Source organism: Lissotriton helveticus, chromosome 3_2, assembly GCF_964261635.1.
Source record: "Lissotriton helveticus chromosome 3_2, aLisHel1.1, whole genome shotgun sequence".
NCBI lineage: Eukaryota > Metazoa > Chordata > Amphibia > Caudata > Salamandridae > Lissotriton > Lissotriton helveticus.
The window spans coordinates 57,451,738-57,460,461 of record NC_136062.1 but is presented as its reverse complement, the minus strand read 5'-3'; the positions used below and the strand labels follow the sequence as shown (position 1 = coordinate 57,460,461).

The window sequence follows — 8,724 nt, the reverse complement described above, 5'->3', positions numbered from 1 at the left end:
GCGAGGGTTTCTATTGCACCTGCATCTGTCATACTCACGTGACATGACGTATTCTTTGCTTTGGAGGAATCTGTCGCTTCTGCACACTAGGGCTAATGTGGCTGCTCTATGTTCTCACATGCGAGAGGCATGAATTGCTGCTTTTGCAAAGCTGTTCGTTTTGACTAATCCTAATACTATAGTTAAAATTAAGATCATGGGTATAGAGTAGAAATACATGGTATACAGTGTATTTATACTTTGCGTCTTATTCTTTACCTTCCCTAAATCGATAAAAGCTTTGATTGCATATGTTCCTTTTTCTTACCCTTCCCTTAGTAAATGATAAATTTGTGTTTTTGCTGTTCCCAATATTATGTTCCACTTTCTTACCCTCCTGTAGATTTTGCTGAAATGTTCTCATGAATGCATAGTATATGATACTTGATCCTTTTTCCAAAACCCTCCCTTTTGAGATGACTTAAGTTTGGTTATTAGTTTTTTCCATTTTCTTACCTTCCCTATAGTTGTATGCTCAAATTAATTTTTCGTGATTGCATTTTATGTTCCCTCTTCTCACCCACCCTTTGGTAATTGCTTAAAGTTGTGTTATTTAGCATGTTCCATTTCTTTACACGCCTGTAGACAAATTGTGCAAAATCTGTGTTAATATAAATAGCATGTTCCTTGTTCTTATCTTCCCTTTAAAATTCTAAATGATTGGCATAATATTTCTTATGCATAGCTATACACTGTTTCTAATGTTGGTTATTGATAGTCTAATTGCTTATAATCTCTGGAACATGACTTATGATGAAATTTAGATAAAGAGTTTAAAACTTTCCCGAGTCTGTGGTTATTTTATGAGTGCATATGTTATTTGCTATCAAAATTTAAACTAACTCCCTGATCCAATAGGTTACAGGTACCAGTGACAAGGAGTGGTAAGTCAATGGTATAGGACCTAGTAGAATAAAATATCTGGTAGTAGCGTGGGTTACCTGATTAGGTAAACGTGTAATAAAGTATGGGCCCAGGTGAATATGGTAAATCCCTAGTCGGGTGACCTGCACGCTCTATCAGTATATTTCTTTGGTAGCAGAGGAATGGTTAGGGATTAGTTAAATAAAGGTAGTTAGTTGGTTAAGAAGACATTATTATTGATTGATCGATCAAATGTGATTTTGTTTGAAATGTGTTTGAAAATATATTGACTGTTGAGATTCATGATTTTATGTATTAACCAAAATCGTTCGTACCTATTATATGTTTGTCTGGAATCCCCGGGGGCAGAATAGCGGGTGGTAAATGGAAACCACATCGCGGTGAGGTCACTTACTCAGAGGACGTTAGTGCATGGTTGGGCAGAACCGGAAGCACTATTTGTTTTTTTTGTATGAATGTATGAATAAATGCTAGCAAAGAGTTCGCTGGCAAAACGTTTGTTATGATATCACCTAGGAAGGGGCACACGGAAGGAGTAGCAGGTTCGTCTGAGCTTGATTGACATCAAAGGGGTTCACTGGTGAATTTTTGACCTTAGTATATATCCTGGAGTGGATGAATCCGGAGGAGTAGCAGATTCTCTAATGCTTGTGTGAAGGGTAGGCCGAAGCGATCTACTTGTAGTATATGAAAAGTAAACGGAAGGGATTTACTTGCAGTTAGATATTTCTTTCCTATCTAGTCACTCGGGTACAGTTGCGAATGTTTTTCGTTGATTAAAAGAGAAACGCACTTTAAATTAAAGGAATTAAGTTTTTCCATTACCTTGTGAAGGAGGGAGTCAGTTGCGGAGCTGCGCTGATGTCACTCAGAGCCGCGCTGGTATTGGTCGAGACAGCGGGCGTGTAGCTAAGATAGAATTGTAAAGGAGGGGTGAGCACAGGAGCGTGGGAACTCTTCTCACGAGAAAAGCCGCGCAACCATTGGTTAAGAATGATTTAAAACCACACTGTTGATTGGTAGGTAAAAAATAAAAGACGCGCTAGCATTGGAAATACTTTGTAAACAAGGTTAAGTGATTGTACGATCTTGAATTTTTGCAAAAATATATGTGGCAATTAAATAGTCCAGAAACTCGACCTGACCCAAGATACTTAGGGTTTGCTAGAGAACAGATGATAAGAGGCAGACCTTGCAAAATGTATGGAAGCAAAAGAAAATTGTCACTCGTAAGCAGAGTAAAGTATTACTTTAAAAAAGATAAACCAATTAAAACTAGAGAAGGAGTTATTATTCCACCACCAAATACTCCCGCATCATTTATGATGTTTGATAGGGGTTACCACACTTGTGTATGGCTGGAGAATTGGGTGGAATACACTGAAGATGACGGACTTTTGACATTTCCCTTAGATGGCACATTTAACGGCATAATTTTGTTCAATTTGAGGACTCAAATGAATGATTTACATCCTAGACCTAGATTAACGCAATATGAGGCACTAGAAGAATGGGAAATTGAGGCATTTGAGCGAGACAGACCTAGATCTGACAAATGGTGAGTAAATTCTACCCCAAAGTCAAAGGAGAAACCAGAGATAAGCAGATGAAACAATGGAGACAGAACATGTTAGTGGAAGGGCTATATCCTGTATTAACTTTAGAAGAGCCCATTGGAAGTAAAAAGACAGAGAAAACAAAGCATTTAATGACTAGTGGTGATTCAGACGATGATTATATGGAAGATTTGTTACTGAAAAATCCACCACCTTATAATGAGGGACCAAGTATAGTAAATACAAGCGCACCGTTTCTAAAACCACCTTTGATTCCGCAAGTAATCCATGAAACCTCCATTGAAAAGGTATTACAAGAAAGAGAAAGAGAAGCATTAAACAAACAGAGAAGTGAATTAATTCAGAAAATCTCTCAATTAAATACAAGTCCCGAAGCTCTGACAATTCCAGTAACTATTGGCCCAGTTGTTCCATTGTATGGAGAGAAGCTGGCTAGTCCAAAAGCTCCAGTTATACCTACATCTGTAGTACAGCCAAAAAGAGAACCATTGATAGTAGATGACCAGGCAAGTGAATGCGAGTCAGTAATCTCCTTAATGGATTTACCAATAAGAGAACCAGAGAGTAGTTCAATTAGAAAAACCACTCCTTTGAATTTAAGAGAAGTACAGATGGAGACATCTTCAGGTACGAGAAGTGCAACTGTAGTAACTCCTGAAGAAATCGATAGATGGACATGAGACATAGAGAAACCCAAGCCACAACCAAAACCATTGGACATACACAAATTGAGAATCGAATTGGAGGAGTTCATGGCTGGGAATGTGGGACTGGACAGGCTAAACACTCTTAGTGAAGATGAATTATTGTTTATTTGTAAAAGCATTACTCGGAATACAAGGGTGTACCATGAAAAATTAATGGACAGCGCAGCTAGCATGGGAATTGACATTGGTAAATCTAAAGTATTGCAAAATTCTCTGACAAAGATTTAGAGAACATGAATGTATCAGCACAGTACAGATAAGAGAGCTTCTAGCATTATTACAAATGTGGGGAGAATTAGACAAATGGAGAGCCAGATGGGCAAAGAAAAAGGAAGAGGTTCGATGAAAACCAATCACTTCAGAATATGTTCTAAAAGAAGCAGAAAAGGTTGAAAAATTATATCATAATCGAGAGGTACCAGGTGGAGGTTAAGTACATGTTCCATGGTCCAGACAGGATATTGTGTCATTTACAAATGATTTCCTAAAACTTCGTGAAAAACCTGTAGAATGGTACAGACAAGTGGACAGATTTGTAAAAGTTTCAAAGTGTCTTTTGAAAGACTTAAATGGATTATTTGACATTGTAGTTCCAGTAGACTTGTGGACAGAATGTAAGATTGCTGTGATTGGCTTAGTGATGAGTACCCCAGAGACACAAAGACAGGGGCACCTTCTGAGGATGTAATGAAGAAGTACAATCAGGTAATACTTTAGCTTAAAGGAAAGGTGCCTGCAAAGGAGACAGACTGGATGAGAATAGGAAGAACCACTCAGAATAGAGACAAGACTGTGCATGCCTATTATAAACGTTTATTGCAGGTATTCAAACAGTACAGCGGACTAGATAACATTGACATGAAGGACATGACGCATTTCATTTATCGATTTGTGTTAGGATTAAGACCTGAAATTTAGATTATAACATTTGTTGGCAGGCTAAGCCCATAGATGAAGTCCTTAAATATGCCAAATATTGTGAAGATGAGCTAGAGAATAAACGAAAAGAGTTAAAGGAAAAAGTCATGTGGGCACAAGTAAAATTAGCAGAACAACAAGAACAACAGTTAAACCAGAGAAATAGTAATCAGAAACAAAGTGATGGATGAAAGCCAAGGGGAAAGTTCAATAGGGAGGAGGCTAAGAAGAAGTTCCCATGTCACGGGTGCAGCAAGTTGGGGCACTGGAAAGACGAGTGTAAGGCTATACAGAGTGGTAATGTGCTGATTAATTATTTAAATCAATAGAAGCAGAATGAAGTGCCACAGAAGAACCAGCAGCAGGTAACACAGAATCAGTTACCCCCTGCACCTATGCCAAGATACAGGAGCAAAGCACAACAGAGTGTACATAACACAGATTGGGAAGGAAGGGAAAGAAGAGATACAGCAACCTCACAATTTCTTCTGAGTGATACATTCTTTTGTGATGAACCTTACTGACGGTGCCTGAGGGGGGAGGACGAGGAGTGCGTGCTTGGCGCCACCTTGCCGGTAGACCAGTCAGGGCCATACATTGAAGGAAAGGTTGAAGGAAATGATGTCACCTTTCTGTTGGACACTGGTGCTACCGGCTCTACTGTGAGAATAGCAGATGTTCCAAACCTACCCATCTCGGGAGAAGCGATCCAAGTAGTGGGCGTTTCAAATAAACAAATTAGTACCCCAGTTACAGAACCAATGGAAGTCAGAATAGGCAATTTTAAAGGAATGCATAGATTTGTTGTCTGTGATTCAAGTCCGGTAAACCTCCTAGGTCGAGACTTACTGTACAAAATGAATTGCACTATTTTCTGGACCCCAAATGGTGTCGAAATTCAAACCCCAGGCGAAGATGGAATTTATAAATTAATGTTAGCAAGACCAGAGACAGAAATTAAAAGACTGACAATAGAAGACTTAACAGAAGAACTGCAACAGACGGTAAAACCAGATGTATGGGATTTTACTGGAAAAGATGTAGGATTAATGGCAAATGTTGACCCAATAAAAGTGACAATCAAAGAAGATGCAGTTTACCCAAATACTCGACAGTATACAATGAGTGCAGAAATAAAGGCAGGTGTTGCAGTAGAAATAAAACATTTGGTTGAAGCATGCATTTTACAAGAAATAATGAGCAGTCCATATAATTCACCCATAATTGGTATAAAGAAACCGAGTGGTAAGTACAGAGTTGTACAAGACCTCAGGAAAATTAATAAGATTGTTGTTCCATGCTGTTCAGTCGTGCCAAATCCTGCAGTGATTCTGTATCAGATAACATGGGAGGCTGGATGGTTCACCGTCATTGACCTATGTCACGCATTTTTCTCGATTCCATTAGACCCAGACAGCAAATTTCTTTTCTCATTTGAATTCAACAGTCATGTTTAAGTTTGGAATCGTGTCCCTCAGGGGTACACAGAAAGCCCCTAGATTTTTAATCAGATTTTGAAAAAGTGCCTTGAGTCTTTGGTACTGCCTGGACAGTTAGTCTTGGTTCAATATTTAGACGACCTTTTGGTGGCGTCTAAAACCCGGACTGACTGTGTTGTTGATACTATCGCCCTACTGAATCATTTAGGTGAAGGAGGACATAAAGTGTCACCAGAGAAATTACAGTTTTGTGCCACATCAGTGAAATATCTGGGGCACCAGATAGAGAGAGGTGTCAGAAGAGTTACCACAGAAAGAATCAGGATATTTAGAAACATGAATTTGCCACAAACACAAAAAGAGATCAGAATGCTTCTTGGGGTTGTAGGATATTGCAGGTAATGGATTGTGGGATTTGCAGTCCTAGAAAAGCCCCTGATACAAATGACAGAGAAGAGAGCCAAGGACCCAGTAGAGTGGGATGACGAAAGCATGACTTCTTTTGTAAAATTACGAGAATGTCTGTGTACAGCTCAAGCATTGGAAATGCTTGACTATTCAAAAGAGTTTTCACTTCTTTGTGACACACAAGATAATTGTGCACTTTCAGTTTTGACTCAAATTCATGGTCTAGTGAGACGTCCTGTGGCATATTTTTCTTCCACATTAGACCCAGTGGCAGCTGCATTGCCCGGATGTCTGAAAGCAGCAGCTGCAATTTGCATGAGCCTTGAGCAGAGTGTGTCCATTATTATGGGACATCCTGTAACTGTGTATGTTCCACATGCAGTTGTAATTTTGCTAACCAGGACTTAGACTCAGTATCTCACACCTAGTTGGCTGACTAAGTACGAGAGAATTCTTGTAGGTGCAGGAAATGTAACCATTGCTAGGGGTAATATTCTGAACCCAGCAACCCTGTTACCTAGCTCACATACTGCAGAAGTGAAGGGAGAGGTTGAACATGACTGTATTGACTTGACTGAATACAGCACAAAACCATGACCAGACATAAGAGAAGATTCAGATTATGAGCTATTTGTTGATGGCTCATGTATGAGGCATGAGGAAGGAGGTCTGAGCGCTGCCTACGCAGTGTGCACATTGGGAGGTCCAGTGGAAGCATCCCATTTTCCTGGAGTCAAGTCTGCACAAGTAGCCAAATTGGTTGCCCTGGCAAAGGCCTGTAAATTTGGGAAACATTGGAAAGTAACCATTTACACTGACAGGCAATATGGTTATGGGGTTGTGCATGACTATAGCCAACTATGGATGCAAAGGGAGTTTCTGACTTCTTCAGGTACTCAAATTAGAAATGGTCAATATGTGAAGGATTTGCTGGAGGCAATCCAGCTACCAAAAGAAGTGGCTGTGGTCAATTATGCTGCTCACAAATCTGGCAAAAACAAAGTGACAGCTGGTAATCGATATGCTGAACAGTTAGCCCAACATTGTGCAAAATATAAGATGGCTGTTAATAAAAAGGTTGAGGTAAGCGGAAACAGGTGCCAACTTATGTTGCTTGAAGGTGTGAATACGTGGGAAGAAGTGAGGGATTTGCAGAATGCAGCAGAACCAAAAGAAAAGGAACTATGGAGGAAATAGGTTGTCAGAGAAGGGATGAAGATTGTGTCATTGTTTATCTTGATGAAACTGCAGTGCTACCCGACTGTCTGCTTGCTCCTATGGCTAGGTTGATTCATGGAGATTCCCATTTGGGAAGAGATGCTATGATACGTGTGTTCAGACGAACATGGTTTAATGCAAAATTCAGGAACATAGCAGAGGCACTCTGCCAGAGGTGTTTGATTTGCCAACAAATGAACCCAGGGAAGAAAACAGTAGTGTTACCGGGAAAGATTGGGAAGGCAGAAGGTCCTTTTATTCGATTACAGATTGACTTCATTCCGTTACCCCCTTGTCGAGGACTAAAATACGTACTTGTCAATGTCTGCCTGTTTTCAAAATGGGTGGAAGCTTACCCCACACGCAGGAACGATAGCATCACTGTACCTAAGCTCTTACTTAGAGAGCTTATTCCACATTTTGGTTTTCCAGTAACAATTGAATCAGAAAGAGGAAAACATTTTAATAGTGAAATAATGGGTCTAATTTGTGAAGCATTCAAAATTAAGCAAAAACTGCACTGTGCATATCGCCCAGAGGCTTCTGGAGTGGTAGAACAATTGAATAGCACTATCAAGTCAATATTGGGAAAGATGTATGAGTCAACTCAATTGGAGTGGCCAGATGCTTTGCCACTTGTTCTGATGGGACTTAGAAGTATTCCGGATCGGAACACAGGCTTGAGTCTCCATGAAATACTGATGGGAAGAGCAATGCGGTAAGCATGGGTGCCAGGAAACAAACTGCTAAGCATATCTGATGATTTAGTACTGGAATACTGCAAAGAACTGGCTGACCAGGTACGTTCAATCTCTCACCAGGTTGGGGAAGACGCTGTCGCCAGACCAGCATCTCCAGCACATGACCTGAATCCAGGTTATTGGGTAGTGTTAAAGAAACACACTCGAAAATCTTGTCTTGCACCAAGGTGGGGAAAACCACGTCAAGTAATTTTGGTTACCACCACAGCTGTAAAGTGTGCAGGAGTTCCACACTGGATTCATGCCAGTCATACGAAGAAGGTGACTGAACCTGATGAAACTGAGGCTGAAGGTTGTGCAGCTGAGGGGTCCCAAGATATCGCTCCTGAAGAAGCTGAAGAGGAACAACCGAGCACCAGTCAAGATGATTGGATTCCAGTAATCGACATACCTGCAGAATACATGAGGACAAGAAGTCAAACATATCAAGATAGACAAAGTGATAGTGAGGACGAGACAGGTGTAGAAGAAGGTACTCAGCTCAAGAACTCCTGAGCCTGAAAAGGGACAGATAGAAATTAGGGCGGAGGCTCAAGCAGAAGAAAATCAAGGGTTCGAAAAGCTTGAGCAGGACCAGACAGGAATAGAAAATCGTGATCAGGACAAAGAAGGTGAAACAGACAATAGCCAAATTCAGCAAATACCTGAACAAGGGCAATTTAATGACCAGGCAGAAGAAACCGAATAAGACCTGGACCTAGTCAGATAGAGAGGGAAACAGAAGACAGCATTGAAATTGATGTGCCACAACTGAACGAAAACAAAAGAACAT

At 40.3% G+C, this 8,724-nt stretch overlaps 1 long non-coding RNA gene across 1 annotated transcript in view; it reads right to left on the bottom strand.

The window, feature by feature from the left end:
• Positions 1-1,816: 1,816 nt before the first annotated feature.
• LOC144826216 (uncharacterized) overlaps positions 1,817-8,724 on the bottom strand; it is a 167,431-nt gene continuing 160,523 nt past the window's right edge. Inside the window, exon 3 of the long non-coding RNA XR_013609712.1 lies at positions 1,817-1,833. This is a non-coding gene — a long non-coding RNA (uncharacterized LOC144826216). The remainder of the gene's footprint in view (positions 1,834-8,724) is intronic.